The sequence below is a fragment of the Phlebotomus argentipes genome, unplaced genomic scaffold (assembly GCF_947086385.1).
Source record: "Phlebotomus argentipes unplaced genomic scaffold, Phlebotomus argentipes genome assembly scaffold_18, whole genome shotgun sequence".
Classification (NCBI taxonomy): domain Eukaryota; kingdom Metazoa; phylum Arthropoda; class Insecta; order Diptera; family Psychodidae; genus Phlebotomus; species Phlebotomus argentipes.
Window position 1 is genome coordinate 2,549,165 of NW_026776177.1, and position 16,645 is coordinate 2,565,809.

A 16,645-nucleotide genomic window follows, 5' to 3' on the forward strand; every position below is an offset into this window, starting at 1 on the left:
AGGGTGGAAAAAGTTCGCACACCATGCGAATAGTTGGTGAAAATTGCACAGGATTATAAAGTTACGACACCCAGCGTGTTGACATGAATGTGAAGGGGGGTGGCGAAGGGATGTTTTTGGCATCATTATTGCCTCCGAAATCACTTTAAGTAACTTTTCCCCGGACTTTCTCGGAGATTGCGTATGAATTTGAGATGCGGAGGTCACCTTATTTATGAGTCACATTCAATGCTTCTCCCGTGCATTTATGAATTTTATATGACTTTCACACCCTCACCCCCGTGGTGAGTCACACTTTGCCCACGAATTACGACGACGGGGAGGATTTTTCTTCACTCACTCTCTCTCTCTAAGCGCCTTTTAGACTTGCAAGGCACGACCGAGATGAAGATGTGAAGCTCGCGCACTCAGCTTCGCTCATTATTAATTGCATCAAATTTATAACCCAACGAGTTGAGTAACAAATTTAACAATTTGTTAAAAATATGGGACTTCTCCCCAAGGGGTTGCATAATATGGGGGATGCAGTGTCACTTTTGGCACGAGATGCACATTTGAGTTTCAAAAAACGTTTCCTTCTTCGCGGATTTTCGAAGAAAACAGATATTTTATCCTGTTATCTCTTCGAAATTTATTTATAAAATAATTGTGCACAGTTTTTAAAGACTAAAAAGCGAATTTCTCAACTGAAAAACTTGCAAATTCCAATAAAAAGCTAATATTTTTTTATTACTTGATCTTTAATCAGATATTTACGGTTTTACTCAAGGTTTTATGACAAAAACGTGTGTGAAATTGGGAAAACCATCTAATTTAATAATGCCGAGGAAAGTCTGTAGTCGAAAGTAGTGAAAAACCGTCAAATTTCCTTTAATTGTTCAATATTCTTCTTAAATGCTCAAACTTAACCTCAAATTCCCTTTTCTGCCCACAAAATACATTTATTTCTCATAAAATCTTCCAATTTCTGTATTTAAACACAGATGTTTTTTTTAAAGTATTGACATAATATGACTCTTTTTCATAATTCAATTTAATTTATTTTTAAAATAATTCATCTTCAGACCTAAAACTTTTCCCGACGCGACAATTTGACACCTAAAATATATTTTTCTTCCTCATTTTCTTCTCTTTTTCTCTAAATCCGGCACAGACTTCTCGACTCTGCCATTTTGGGCGTATTTTTGTAAATTTAAATCCCCCTGTTTTTCCCGCGGCAGGCAAAAAAAATCTAGTGTGTGTTTCAGAGGTGTTTTGGCAATGCAAACATTTCAGGTATGAACTGTGTGTTCTTTACTGCCACGCTTGCAAAATTTACTGTGCCAACATTTTGTTCAAATACTCTGTGTGAACCTCATGCTGACCTCATTGACAAATTGCCATTGCTTTCAGGATGTTCTGTAGAAACTATCAAGGAGGAAGTTTCCCATCCAGAGACTCCTTTTGCAACTTCTGCAACAGCATCAAAACTTTCATGATTTTCTTCCCCGACACTCTCGAGTTTATTTGCCAAAATGTAATTAAATCTCTTTCAGCTAAGTTGTTAGTTTGGAATTACGAATGAAGTAAAAATATTATTTTGCCATTAATAAATTGTGAACATGTTGATGCAATGTCTTATCTAATTACTTTGGCAAAATATTGCAGTTGTATTTCGCAATTTTCCACCACACAAGAATTTGCTAAACAGACGACGACGACGACCCAATATAAAGCTGCCAAGGAAGCCCTCAAGAAAAGTGGCTCTAAGGATTTTCCACCGCAACATGAAAATAGTAATTCACTCACCACGTAAAAATAAGAAGGAATGAAGACAAATTTTCGAGCTTTCAGCACGATCCGAGGCGGTGGGAAGAAAAACAGCGAAAGACACCAAATAAGACATTTGAAGGGAATTCATTGGATCCTTTTTTTCCGAAGGGGCGAAGGCGAAGGCAGAGAGAGAGGAACCAAGGAAAGGCAATTTGCCATGGATTCAACTAAAATCCCTCTCACGTAGCACTAAACTTTAATCTAATTTGATGTGAATTTAGACAGAGACGCAAAGCGGGTTTTTCTCCGCGTCTGAGCCGCGCCGGCAAATGAAGCAAAATGATACAAAATGCTCCAATTGAATCATGAATACTAATAAAAATGATTTCTTTTATCTTATTGGCGAACACAGAGGCGCGCGGTTTTGGGGGCTAATTTCGCTTCGCGAAAAGACACGAACGCGCGTGGGGGTGGAAAAATTCAAATGCTTGGCAGTTGCGAGGAGAGTTTTGGAAAGTGGTGCCCAGATACATCATAAATAGCACAATATGGTGCGAATTATGAATGGAGGGTGGAAAATTCAATTTACTCGTCTAAACTTTTCGACACACACACAAATTTTGTCAAGTTTGTTCATGAGGGTGAATTAAGTGACGGTGAGATTGAGCCAGAACACAAACACAACAGTTTACATAATGTTTAGGCACTGGTAATTACAAGTAATCTGACTTGAAGGCAATTCTGCGTGGCGCACGCATAGCTTAGCAACTCCGACGCACATTCTGCGAACCGAACAATATGTATTATGCAAACCAAGAGTTATGATTTCTCAATGGATTGACGTGCCAAAATAATGGCCTCGAACAGATTTATGCGCTGCTACGGAACTATTAATCACGGTAGATTAATTTGGTGCAGAACTGCACGTTAGTTGGATATTATATATATCCACTCATCAGGGAAATTCTCAACAATTTGCGCACAAATTCGTGCGAATATGTTGAAATGGGAGAAATTTTGATTAAAAAGCTCAAATAATTTCTGTCGCATGCTTTTGCCTTTGATTTGCAGCAGAACAACCGACAAAATAGGAAGCCTTTAACTAAAATTGGCTCAAAGGGTTTCAGCAAAATGTTTTTGTATGAAAATTCGTTGAATGCTTTTCCTGAAAATTACTTGTTTGACATTCTAAAATGACGAAATGCCGTTGAAAGTTGATTTTATCAGATTTGCACTTTTGGCATTGAGAATTTGAATTCTATTCATGCTTTCTGACCCAAAATTGATATCAAGAATTTCGTCAAAATAGCATTTATTCTATGTGAGAGAGAATTTTCCACGGTTCTTAATCATCTGTTTGTGAGAAATTGTTTCTCACGCAAAGCTGCAGAAAGCTTTATTGCACTGAAAGCTCAAAGGCTGCTTAGAAAAATATTGCAATGAACATTTCTAGAAGAAAATCCGATTGGTGAACATAAAGCCTTATTTTAGTGACTGTAATATCCATAAACATTGCAAAAATACACCCTAAACAGCGATGCTTTCTGTCTTCTTCTCTGCACGACTTCAATAACATTTATTTACTTCTTGGCATATCGTTTAAAGTTCATTTGGAGAAAATATTCAGCAATATTCCGTCGCTCTCATTGAAATTCATGAATTTCTCCTGGTTGGGGAGGGTGAGATTCTTGGCATCATTTGGGGGGGTTGGTGGGTGGTTGCGATGTAATATAGTATGACTGCAATCGTGGTGGCGAATAGTTCAATCAACTGTCCAGAAAGTGGATGAAGACGAACGAGTCCAGATGTTTCATTTTTAATTAAACTTCTAATTGGTCAGGCGAGAGTGGACGACAAACACAAACACATGCAGCGGCGGGAAATTGGAGAATTGGAGCTTTTGGGGGGGTGGCGATTGAACAAGTTGAGAAATCATTTGATGAATTCTCGCCCTCGGGGAGGTGTTGAGAGCGCGTCTCGGTTACGACCTGTGACATTGGCGATGGTGTGAGAGAGGCATGATTTCCTTTCTTTTCAATTGAAATCCCATTTCATTGGGCGACTGAGGGTGTTTTCCTTTTGGTGCGGGATATAAAAGAAATTCAACAACCATGAACTTCCTCAAACCACCCGCCGAAACTTCTTCTGGCACACAAAACACTCTCCGGCACACAGTTTGTGAAAATTCTTCACTTCTGCACGCTTTTTTTTGCCGTGCGCCGTGAATTTTTCCCTATAAATATTTTAAGTGCTTTTTTGTTCCCATTATTATGGCCCAAAGATCCTCTGTCAGAAGAATGATGGGAAAGAGGAGAGAGTTTGATTTTTATGCGTGCAATTTTTAAGACAAACATTAAAACACTCAAATCACTTCAATCGCTCTCTCAGAATCCTTTCCCCCCCGCCAATTTCTCCCTCCTTTTGCAATCAAACTTCTTACATCTATTATATATATATATACCTTCCACATCCACCCGAAGCTGGCGGCGGAAAAGCGATCACAGAGAATTAGGACTTCTTAGAAGAGCAAAAAAAAACCGCCTCCAATTGAGACTACCAGGAACAATCCATCGGCAATTTGTCCGTCTTCTGCACGCCACTCTTTTCTCACTCACGCAAATGCAAATCCACTGTAATCCGATCTTCACACCCGCAAATCAATCACACAAACACTTTGGCTTCAGATAGTAAATCGATTTAAGGGCTTAAAGATGCTCAATTCACTCAAGCACGATGCCAGATTATCTGTTTGGGAAAGCGAGTGAGACCCTCTCGGCGCGACAGTTTCCGTTGAACTGAGCTTTGGCGGCCGCAAGAGCTTTGCAGAGGAACGCGCGGAATGTTTAGCATGCATCGCATGCTGTCGGCGTGACGCTAGCCAAGGCGCCAGGGCGCCGACGCCAGGACTTCCCCTCGCACAGGACTCACCACATCTCAGGCAGAAGACCAAATGCAGCAGTCAAGGATGGACCACATCCATCCTGTGGGAATCCCAGCGAAATCCACGCGTGAAATATCATCCTTCAGATCCTCACAAAGCCCACATTGAACCTGGGCCAAGCAAACCCCCGAAGATGAGGGAAATTCCACCCCCGCGCGACGCGTGTTCAATGTTCAATAAATCATTTCAATTGAAATTGAAATCTCGCAGATTGAGTTTAACTTGATGTTGTTGTTTCCTCCACATTTTTCACCGTCAAACTCTCACGGTTTGTTTTCCGCGCCTTTCATCACCGTGTTCGGAGTTGCGGCGCCTCCAGATGAGGTTTCAAGATAACCACACGCGAGATTTATATCCTCCCCACGCCGCCACCACCGATCTGCGCCCCAAATTACCATTTCCACTCCGTCGCGCTCGCCAGGGTGTGATTTTCCCTTCTGTAAATAAACAAATCAGAAGCGCCTGACCAAGAAGCAATTTGATTGCGAATTTGGGACTTTTAATTGAGTCGCGTCAGCTGTCGTCTGCTCGTGGCTGTAATCTGCATATCGAGGGTAGCGACCTCAGTCTTAATGACTCCCCAATTTTGACACAGGAAGGGGTGCTTTATTAAACACACTTTCATCACACGTCTTCTCCATAACAAGCGCTCTCGGATTAATATTGTTTCTGGGGGTTGAGCATAATGAAACTAGTTAGGAAGTGCATTTCTGTTGAATCAAATTTAAATAAATACTCTCTGACTAGTCAAGCAGAGTCGTAAAAGTCCTACGAAACTTTCCTTCTCATTGACTTCTTTTCCGATATCAAATTCAACCAAGGGGGAGATAATATGGTCAGAAGTCGTGTACAGATTAGAAGAAGTTTAAGGAAATGGTGCTTTTTATGGAATATTTCGTTCATAGCTTCGATTTTCTGTTGATTATTTTACTCTCAAAAATAATTGTTATGCAAATCTTAATTTTAACATATTTTTCTAGGTTATGTGACTAATTTAAGACTAAATATAACATCTTAAAGCAGAAATTCTTGTGTCTAAATTGAAAGGATTTTCACTTTATTGGCAAAATTGCGTATTTTTAACCCATGAAACAACGTTAAAGTGAAACATAACCTTCATTTTTACTTTTATAAACTGTTGTAATTTTAAGCTAAAAATAAAAAAAAAACAAAATAATTAAAGGATTATGATCAAGAAAAATACACAAAAGTGCAATTTTAGCGGGAGAAAATCATAAAATATAATGTGAAAACGTGAGTTTTAAAGTTGTTAGTTAGATTTTAGGTAGATTTTGGTTAGATTTCAGGTATATTTTAATTAGATTTCAGTCAGATTCCAGTTATTAGTTAATTTGAGCTTTTTTTTTTATTAACAATCCACGATGCTTGAAGTCCTGAGAAGTGTTAAAGATTCTTCATACAAATTATGGAAGTGTCATGAAATTATGTACAGTTTCTACCTGCATTATGTTCCCCTTGAAAACAATCCGGATTTCTTTCCCGTGAGTTTCAAAAAGCAATATCAAGAAAAGCTATTGTGAAGTCTGGCAAAGTTGGTGTTTTCTCATTCACACTTCCTCTTCTTGGATCCTTCATCTTGCGCACATTCAACTCTAGCTTCTAGTGTTTTAATTCGCATTGTCCCCCAACCATTGGCAAATTCAGGCCAATTGGTTTTTGCATGTGTTTTCACATAAATTCCGTGAAATTCGCCAAGAATGAAAGAAAAAGCTTCTACCAGATCATAAGCAATATTCTGTGACATAACACACTTTCCCCGCAACGTGGCAAAACCTCGGGAGTTGAAAAATGGTGGCAAATTAGAGCCGTAAATCAAATTCCATTCCGGTTGTGCGGGTGAAAATATCGGAGTTTCTGGCACGAGTGTGCAATTCCTCACCAATAGAAAAATCCCCGCCATGGCAATCATGCAAAGTTGTGGGTTTTCGGGTCCTTTTCTCTCTCTCTCTGGCTTTGCTGACGAAAATCAACCCATGGCATAAGCATTTAATTGCAATGTGAAAAGTTAGACAATTAATTGGCGTAATTTCACCCCCTCTCGCCATGGGGGGAAAACTTATTCACTGCTGGAGATCCTCGTAATCCGGACGCCCCAAGAATGGGGACAACGAAGTCACGTTGGCTGATTGTCTTTCATCTCCGCACAACTATCTTGCGCTCCGGGTTATTGTACTCTGGCAATGTGGCCTCGAACCTGGCTTCCTGCCGTCCTTTTTGGCCCATCCTCGCCACTCCCGTCGTCCTACATTTCCTCCAGCACACAAAATGACTGCCGGCCGAGGAGCTCCGGCCCCTTTATGCACATTAAATGCTTCTGAAGTGAGTTTTACAATAATTATTTGTTATCACATTTGTGTAAAGTCCCAACATTCACAATGAGCTCATTTAGCATTTCTGTGTCGGGGGTGAAAGGCGTCAAGGGAATATCTTTTGTTACGGTTTCTCTTTAATTAACCTTTCAACTTGAGCTTGATTGCTCCGGAAGGGCACTTTGCGCTATTTTAATATCTCATCATATTTTGCTGAATTACTCCTTTTGCTCCGCCGTCCGTTTTTCCACCCCCTTCGGAAGTGCGCGTTGTGATGTGTTCAAGTGGGTTTCCTTGGAAGAAAAGCATTTCTTTCATGCCTGAGACTCGGCCTGAAATATCTATATATAAGACGGTATTGTCGAAGATACTATAAAATTACAGAGATTCTTTTCATAAACTTCTGCCTCTGCTCAGTGAATAAAATGGGCTTTTAAGGATTTTTCGAGTGGGTTGAAATATAAGAAATTTTTATCAAACGTCTTTTGGCGCTCAAGAAGAACCCCTTTGAAGTATTTCTGCGCCGTCTCATTAGGAAAATAACTGAAGGGATATTTTCGGTAATTTGTGGAATATTCACATGCTTTTTGAGAGCTTTATTTGGTGAAAGAATAAATTTTATGGCGTTTCTCAGAGAATCTCTGAAATGCTTGAAGAAATATGCTCAATCTATCAAGATTGTGGCATGAAACTGACGTTCATAAGGACTCATTTGTGTATTTAAACCTTTGATGTTGAGATTTTCCACAATCTTGCAAATAAATTCGAAGAATTATTGATGCAAAAGTCCAAACGATTTAATTACACTGTAAATTCAATTTGTATTAAGGAATTTCCAAGAGGAAAATCATTCGTGATTTCAGACCATTAATTTTGTGATTCTTTTATTGTCTCTTAATTTTCCGTGATTTTTATTAAAAAATTTGATTATTTCATAAAATTTCCAATCATCAGAAGCAGCAGTTTAAAGGCATGTAGATGTTTCAATTGTATTTCTTAAAAGCTTTCTTTTCGCGCTCAAATTTCCTTCTTTCCTGACCTGAAGAAGAGAGAAAAAATTGAGTGAAAAATGCAATATGATTATAGCGTCCCTCACGCCAACTTTACTGCCCTCTGGCGACCATTTGCAGAGAATATGATCAAATATGAGAAGCATAATTTGATTTCTTTGAATATTTTGGATTATTTTGCAATTTTACACAGAAAATAATCATTTTTTATTATTGTTTATTCTAAAGCAAAAATCAAAGATTCCTCTAAAATCATCTAGTAACTTTCCCCTTGAAATGAATATCTTCAATATGTACATATGTTTTGCCAAAGTGAGACAACAAATCCATGTTCCAGGTGCAAAGTTATGTGGAAGACATCTTCTGGGGATTCCTTTCCCACAGGAATGTTTCTCACTGGCAAAAGGACTTCTCATAAGTCGTGTCTCAAAGTAACTCACGCCGCAGAATCTCTGGAGAAATTTCATATGAGCTGACATGAAAATAATGAGAAGGGAAGAATTTTTGCATGCAAGACTATATAGTGAATTTATAGATAAAAAAGCTCTTGCGAGAGAGAGAGAGAGAGAGTTTAATCCAGAGCTTCTAAATGGGATAGAATTGGAGTCTATTGTGATGGACTTTTATGTAGATTACCCATGGGTTTGGCGGGGAAAAAAAGAGCCCTGTGAATGCACGAGTCAATTATTAGGTTGGATTTTATTCATAGGAAAACGTAGAGTATTTGCCTTTCAATGGTTCGGGCGAGGGCTCATTTTTGGGATTTACCCGTTTCTTTTCATGCCAATGACAATGCTTGAAGGATTTTCTGCATATAATTATTATATTCTTCCTGATCCGATTGCTCCTCGATGCCAGAGAAGCTGCTCCGGGGGGAGAGGGAGTGTGTGTCTCAAGGGTGAGAAGTTTAAAGTGGGAATACGACTAAGCTCTCTTCGTGCCCCCATCATTCATCCCTTAATCATGCCGGAGCCACATTTCACTTGGAGAACAAAAGCTCCTCTTTGCTGTGTGTGGACATGGCAGGGCGTCTGGAGGAACGGAAGCTGGGCGTCGGGGAAAAAAAGGAGTGATGCTTCCACAAGAAAAGTCAAAGTGAATGTCAAGCCTTGTACAAATTGTCTTCATTTTTCTCCATTTATGTGCGATGCCGTTCGGTGTTGATATTAGTTCCGATTTGATAAATTACAGCGGGATGAGTGGCGGAAGAGGCGCCCCAGTTGGGGGCTCTCGGAGAGGGTGGAAAAAAAAGGAGCCGAGAGGGAATCACTTATGTGTGAATGTAGTTGATTGTGCCTCTTGCCCACCCCATTTGAGGGTCTGGCATGATGCTGGGATGCTTCATTTGTCCGCTGCAGAAGCTCTCCGAAGAGAGAGCAGAAGAAGCGCTGGCAAATTGGTGAGCGTAAATAAAATTATTCATAAACAACCATATAGATAAATTCTCATTATGTAGTTCCGGAGCGCGCGCTATTTCCGAATGGAAATACCCATAACAGGAAAGCAACTTTTGCAATTCAAAGTGATGGCAAAAAAGCCACATCATTGCTGCAGTGTTGTTCCTTTACTTAATTTATGTACTTCCACAAATAATGCCCTCAGAGTGGAAAATACCCAATTCATTCACGGTGTACCTCAATTCGACCCCTTCGCGCGTTTCACTTCCAAAGTGCGATGATAAAAGACAACTTTATCTTGCTCATGAATATCATTTCGAAAGCTGCTGCCCACTTGGGACTACAACTCTGGCTGGAGAGAGAGAGAGAGAGAGTCAATTGCGAGTGAGCAAAATTACCTCTTTCGCCAGAATATTCTCAAGAGCTTTCACGAGTGCGGACAACTTTTGGCATGACTTCAACTTCGCATTTAAATTCATTTGACCATAATGAGACGCAGCCTCAGACACTTTGCTTCCATTCAAAGTGAGCCCAAAGGAAATGTGATCATCCGCAGAGTCTAATTGGGAATATGACAAATTTTAGGCCATTATAAGCTCAGGATCTGATGGAGTTTGCTCTTTTCTTAACTAACTGAAAACTTCTTCGACATACTTGTTCGAAATGTTGGAATATAGAGAGGTTTTGCGACACTTTTTGACACCATCAACGTGTGATTTATGTGGACACAAAAACACGTGCCAAGGGAGAGATAATAAGCCTTAAATTTGTACCCATTTTTAGACACTTCTAAACGTCGTTTGAAGGTATTTTTAAATAATAAGGTTTCTCCGTCTCAAGAGGTTTAGTTTAAACTCTTTATATGATTAGATATTAGATCGCAAGAACTGATTTTAAAGTTCCTGGATTCGTTCATTTTCTGTTTTTGTCTTCGGAAAAATTCTTTTTAACAATTCTAATCGAGATTCTAATAAATAACCGAGGAAATAACTAAGCAAAGGCATTCTTCTAGACTAAAATGACATTTTTTGAGGTTATGATTGACTAAAATTTAACTAATCTTTAGTGTTTCGAACTCAAATGCTCAATTCTGCTGAGAAAGTGTGAAATAATCCTAGCTTAAGCGTGAATTTGATAGTTTTGAGGGTTATTTAACCGCCAGAATATGTTTTAAATCAATGAAATTTGAATTTTAGCCTTCATTTATTGAATCAGATGCATTTTCAATGCAAATATTCTACTTATTTTGCTACTTTCAATTCCAAACACTTCCTTTAAAAGCCGTACATCACTTCTGACCCAATTTCTGCCCCTTGTCACGTGCCAATATTGATTGAAAGTTGATAAAAGCTCAATAGTTTTATAGCTATGCATATCACTTTTCGCCCAACTATTTCCCTGCCCTCCAATTTGCCAAGGCAGAAGCACGTGCGGTTCTCAGACTGCACGTCATCTACATATGTAAGAATGTACATAATCCGAAGTGGCAAAATGTAAATGTGATTCGCAGTGTGATTTTGATATGGTGGCGGATGTTATTCTAATTCAAAACAGATTTTTGTCTGTAGGGTTTCTCGCTGGCAAATGGCGTTCGGGAGATTTGATTTGAATATTATTTCACATCTCCCCGGAGGCATCCATCAAGACGCCGGGGAGCACAATGGCGGGGAATCCAGGGAAGACAGGTGAGGTGGCAGCTCTGGAAAGCTGTGCCAAAAATGGCATGAGGGAAATCCATTTAGCACACGAGAGCTGAAGAAGATGCTCTTCACACTTCCTCCGAATCACACAATTCAGACTGACGGGGGTCCTTCAGTGGACTAAGGGATGCGGAAAGGTTGGCGTGAAGGACTCGGCAGATCCTCAAATTTGCATTGGACGATGATTCTGACAATGGCAAACTTTAAGACATGCCCTCGTGCTGCCATTTGCCATACACAAAGCCCGGAAAAGCTCTCAAATTGCTCAAGATCTCTATCATCACCACGATGACTTGCCGCATGCAAACCATCGGAGATGTTCTGCAAGGACATTTCTACTCTATTTTTACACCCACTGCGAGATTCATGCATTTTTCATCTGTCGCACAAAACTACCGCGGAATTTCTCATTCCGCGTCGCTATGGCGATAAATACCATCGTTCATGACTTTTATTGCCAAAGAAGTCCACCAGCACGACTCCAATTGACACACACTTAATGCCAATATGTATGAATTTCCAGTTTTCACACCGACTGTTCAGCGAAACTTCAGATTTTCAGAATACTTTTGGAATTCCGCCATGCATTTTGTGTTTCGCCAAGGAGAAGATAATATGCCTCAAATTTGTACAACACTTCCAAGTTTGCCTGACTTGAATGAATCTATTAAGTTTTCATGCTCTAATTTTGAAAAATTCTTTTATAAATGCATTTCTTGGTCATTTTTTCCGATCATAACCTCAAAATATTACTGAAAGATCTTTAAGGATTCCTTTTGAGAGCTTTCCAGATCAACAAAATCATCTCTTTTGATTTGCCAATGGACTGAAAACTGCTGATTCAGAGTGAAAATAGCCATTTTCCACGTCCAAATGATTATTTTTGAGGTTATGTTCGAATTCAACACAATTTTCAGTGTTTCTGGGCATCAAAGGATCAGAATAGCGAAGTTAATTGCATGGAAAGGTAGAATGTGGGCTTGAGTATAATAATTGGTGTGCTAGAATGCGAATTAATCACTAAATTTATCCTTGATTTGTTACATAACCTAGAAAAATGATTATTGTGATTTTTCCTTTGTAAAATTCAAAAGAAATGCAAAGAATCAGGATAATTTGTGAGTAAAAAAGACACTCAAATGTTTTTGGACACTTCTGGATCTGTACACCACTTCTGGCTACATTATCTTCCCTTGTGTTGCGCATTTCATCTTCCAAGGAAGTAACGAGACAAACAATGCAATCGTGTTTTCACCTTAAATAAATTCAAAGTTACTTTGAGTGCTTATGCATGAATTTTCTTCTGATTTTCTTCTTTTTCCTCTCTCTCTCACTCTCTTACATGGAAATTGGCAATAAAATCCCGGCTCGGTGCATTTTCTATTCCCTGGGAAGGCAATAAACTCTGTGTATAGGAGTTGTTATTCGGGGGTGAAATTGAATTTTTTTCTCTCAGAATTGTCTCCGTGCAATTGAAAGGGCGAAGAGGGTGACGCACTGTATTCCTCCGTGGTACACAATGAAATCGCTGATGCGAAGTCTTATGAAAGTTTCCGTCAAAGAGAGACAGAGAGTGACACTTTGCGAAGTTGGGTGGGAAAGTGGCGTTGAAGGGCTCTCGTGGAAGTCGTAAAACAAATGCAATTGACAAACGAATGCGGTCGAAATTTGCCAACCCTGTGAGATCCACACCCTTATTGATGTCATCACCCCTTTTCATTGCTACCCAATTGAGCAGTGTGTGTGTGTCTCTGATGGTGTCTTTCAACCCCGTCAATAACTCACAGAGACAAATTATTGACGATGGAATTGAAATTCTCTTGGCTAATTGCTTTCATTCGCATCTGTTTAACCATCATGAGTATTTTTCTGCCATTGTTTCTTCAAAGTTCATAAATTTCTGCAAAGCAAATCAATTTGAATTTGCCAACTTTAGAGCATTTTTCACAAGAGAAAAGTCAAACGAGCAAAAAATCATGGTGAAAGAGAGCAGAATGAAAATAATGGGCACAGAAAAGAAAATGGACTGAAGGAAAAGTTTTGCCAATGAAAAATTCAAATACAGCAAACACTGCGATGTCATTTTATATTTGAAGAATAATATGTATGTCAATATATAAGTCAGTCCGGAGACAGTTTAGATAAAAGCTCTTCCTCGTCTCCCAATCATATCAATATTATCTCCTGTGTTGTCATACAAATTTATCGTCCTTGCGATTCTCAATCAACTCATGATTCATTTATATCGCGTCACTGCACTATTGGAGAGTTGCAAAGTGAATGAGAAAAAAAGCTCCCTTTCAGCGAGAAGCTTTCTTTCTCTTCATTACGAATTAAAAGGCACAATTGTGAATGGGAAATTGCTTTTTCCAACTGTGAAATCATTCGAAAAAAAGAGTCGAAAAGTTTTTTTCCCCCGTATCAACAAAGAACTGGCGAACCCCAAAAGCTCAGCTGAATTTCAATCAATTTGATGGAAACTTTGGCCTATGCTTTATTCAATATTATAAGCTTTTTCAATTAATTTGGTTAAATGGAAATATACTTTCCTCACTTGATGTTTTTCTATTAAATCCTTTTTCCACGGTGGCATGAGAGGGTGAATGTCAAATATCAACACATCAAATGGGTCATAATTACCCGTTGAACCCTCAAATATTCCCAACCGAAATTCGTCACTCAGAGTGACCTGGAAAAAAACAGAGTTCACCGGTGAGTAAATTTGAGACGGCAAACAGAGCGCGAGGGTTTGTTGAAATGCAATTAGGGGCAATGTGCAGAATTTAATGAGCGTGGAAATGGGAGGAAAATTCTGCGGGTTCCATTTTCGGGGGAGAAAGCTAAGCTCCAGGGTGCAAATAAATATATAAAGCAATTATGAGCGCTGCAGTGGTGAGCGCTTCCTAATCTCGCCGGGCAGAAAAAGAGCCGCGATTAATGTGTGCGACTATCAACGCTCGTGAGAGTCGTGTGTATAATCAAAATGCAGATTTCACACGATAATGTCCCATTTTCTGTCATGTTTAGGCAGTAAATTGCAAATATCTCGCCGCGAGCGTGTCCTACTTTAGTGTGGAGTTAACACTTTGAAATATTATTATATTATAAAATACCGGCAGAAATCGGTAACAGTGAAGGCGCCTGGTGGAAACTCGATGATGAAAACTTTGTTGAAGAAAATCTCCAACATTCAATTTAGTGAGTTTCCGGACTGAAACATATAAAGAAGTGCACTGAAAGCTTTTGTCCATACAACATATTGAGAGGTTATAAATTGGATAGTTCAAGGGGGAGATATTACGCTCAGAAGTGGTGTACAGCTCTACAGGCATATTATCTCCCCCTTGGGATAGTTTGTTATGAAAACTTACTGGTCGTTGCAACATTGCAGATTGCGTATTTCAGTTCGCAAAAGCTATGAATTTGGGTTGCAACTTTACGCTTTTCATAACTTATATTGGTGGCCGCCCAGTGGCGCTAGTGTAAAGTAAGAAGAATGAAATCCAAGCAAAATGGCGATGCAAGACGAAGTTAGGAGTTTATTTATTGCGAATGTTTTTTGGGCAAATTATTCCAACTTTCGCCCAGTTTCTAGCCATTTTTATCACACTTGACGTAAGGAAATGTTCTTCAATGTTAGTGAAACGTATTTTTATGTGAGTTTTCGACATATATCGAGAGATGTTCTCAATGCAAAGAGTTGAAAATGCTTTGGAAAACCAATTAATTTCCTAGGAAAAGGTTTGAATAATGTCCGGAAACACATAACCTCAATTTGGTGCATTGAACTGTGCACAAATGAACAGATAAATGCAATCAATCTGTGTCTATTAGTCGAAAAACATCGTTCCTGCTTCTTTTCTTCATATTCACGTGAATTTTTCGAGTTTGTCTTGTCTTTTTGCGACGAAATATATGAAAATAAATTCCTCCTTTTCATAAATGTTATGAATCGCAATCTTGCAACGCAGTTTAACGAATTCACAACTATGACAGCTTCTTTAATAAAGTTATGAAAATAAAGTTTGCTTAGACACAAAAAATATAGATTGTAATTAGTTCGTTTTACCTTGTTCTGAATAGAGAGAGATTTTCATGTGAATCATATTTTTTCGGAAACACCTTAATTTACAGTGGTGAAGCTTTTGAGGTAATTATAAAAATTCAGTGCACTGCATCTGAAAGGAGCTTTGCTAGGGATGAAGAGAATGCGATGTGCAAGAGATGGTGAAACATGAAATGATGCAATGGTTTTGTCAAGCGGACATCGTGTGCTGAAAATCCACTTTTCAGACGAGTGAAATTGTGACTAATTGTTTATATTTTGTGTCTTCTTCCCATTCTTCATTGTATGAGGATTAGAAGAATTTTATTTCTTGTTTTTACTGGACAATCAAAGGACTTTAATGGTTAAAAAAAAACAATAAAAGTGTCCAGGAAAACCAACACAAATTATTGGGAATATAGAAAATGCATTTTCATCTCACTTCAGGCGTAAAAATATACATAATATGTATACACATAGTTTCAGTGAATGTGAAAAATTGATGTTATGCCAGATTGAAAACTTTGGCCACTGTCCAAACAATATATTTCCCCAAAAAATGCTCTCCAAACACACTGGAATTCCGAAAAGAGAGCAAAAAGGAGCGGAATAAAATACAATATGGTTGAATAATAAAACATGAGGCGATGGTTGAGGGTTGGAGGGTGCAGAAAAAACTGGGGGATATTGGAGGAAAAGTTCCATATCATCATTTGTGCGACAATTGAATGATAAAATACGTCAGATTTGCCTGTTCTATGTGATTTATGACCATTAAACGCAATCTGGTGGCTCAACAAAATGGATTGAATATTGATTTGATATCTTTTGTAATTGTCATGGGTGCTTTTTTTTGCTGTAGGTTTTCCCGGGTGAGTGTGTCTCGTTGAGGTCCATCAAAGGATGAAATGGGGCCAAAAAATATTCATATAAATCCACACACACACCGCCCACTTTTCACTGCCCGCCACTGCTGTATGTTTTTGGGGGGAAATGGCGAAAAACATTAGTGCTATGCAAGAACATATGTCAACTCTGCATATACAGACTATACTATAAAGCTGAAAATGCAATAAAAGACCCGATAAATAAATATAGTTTATGAAAAATTCATCATTGGGAATTGTATAATTGATTTTGTGCAATAACTGGCATAAATGGGCCTTTGCATGGCACCGATATTCGGATACACAAAATGAAGATTTAAATTTTTCCGCTGACAATCCGGAAAAAATCGCATTGGATATTAATTCACAGGCACAATTATTGGATAACACAAATGCATGTTTTTTTTCCATTATAATGGAAATTTATCAACAAGAGAAATTCCCATTTGGTTGAGACTTTGAGCAAATTGACTTAATTCCATCTTGGATCTGGAGATAAAATTCACTTCTGCTTCGGTGTTGTTAAGGAGAGGATTTATTGGTGGCACTTTTTGATTTAGTGATATTTACTGTGAAAAGTCCC

The 16,645-nt window shown here is 38.7% G+C and overlaps 1 protein-coding gene across 1 annotated transcript in view; it reads right to left on the bottom strand.

Moving 5' to 3' along the window:
- The window catches only part of LOC132259751 (uncharacterized), a 37,323-nt gene extending 32,795 nt beyond the window's left edge, over positions 1-4,528 (bottom strand). Inside the window, exon 1 of the mRNA XM_059757503.1 lies at positions 4,214-4,528. The gene's annotated coding sequence lies outside the window, so the exon portion shown is untranslated. The remainder of the gene's footprint in view (positions 1-4,213) is intronic.
- Positions 4,529-16,645: the final 12,117 nt, after the last annotated feature.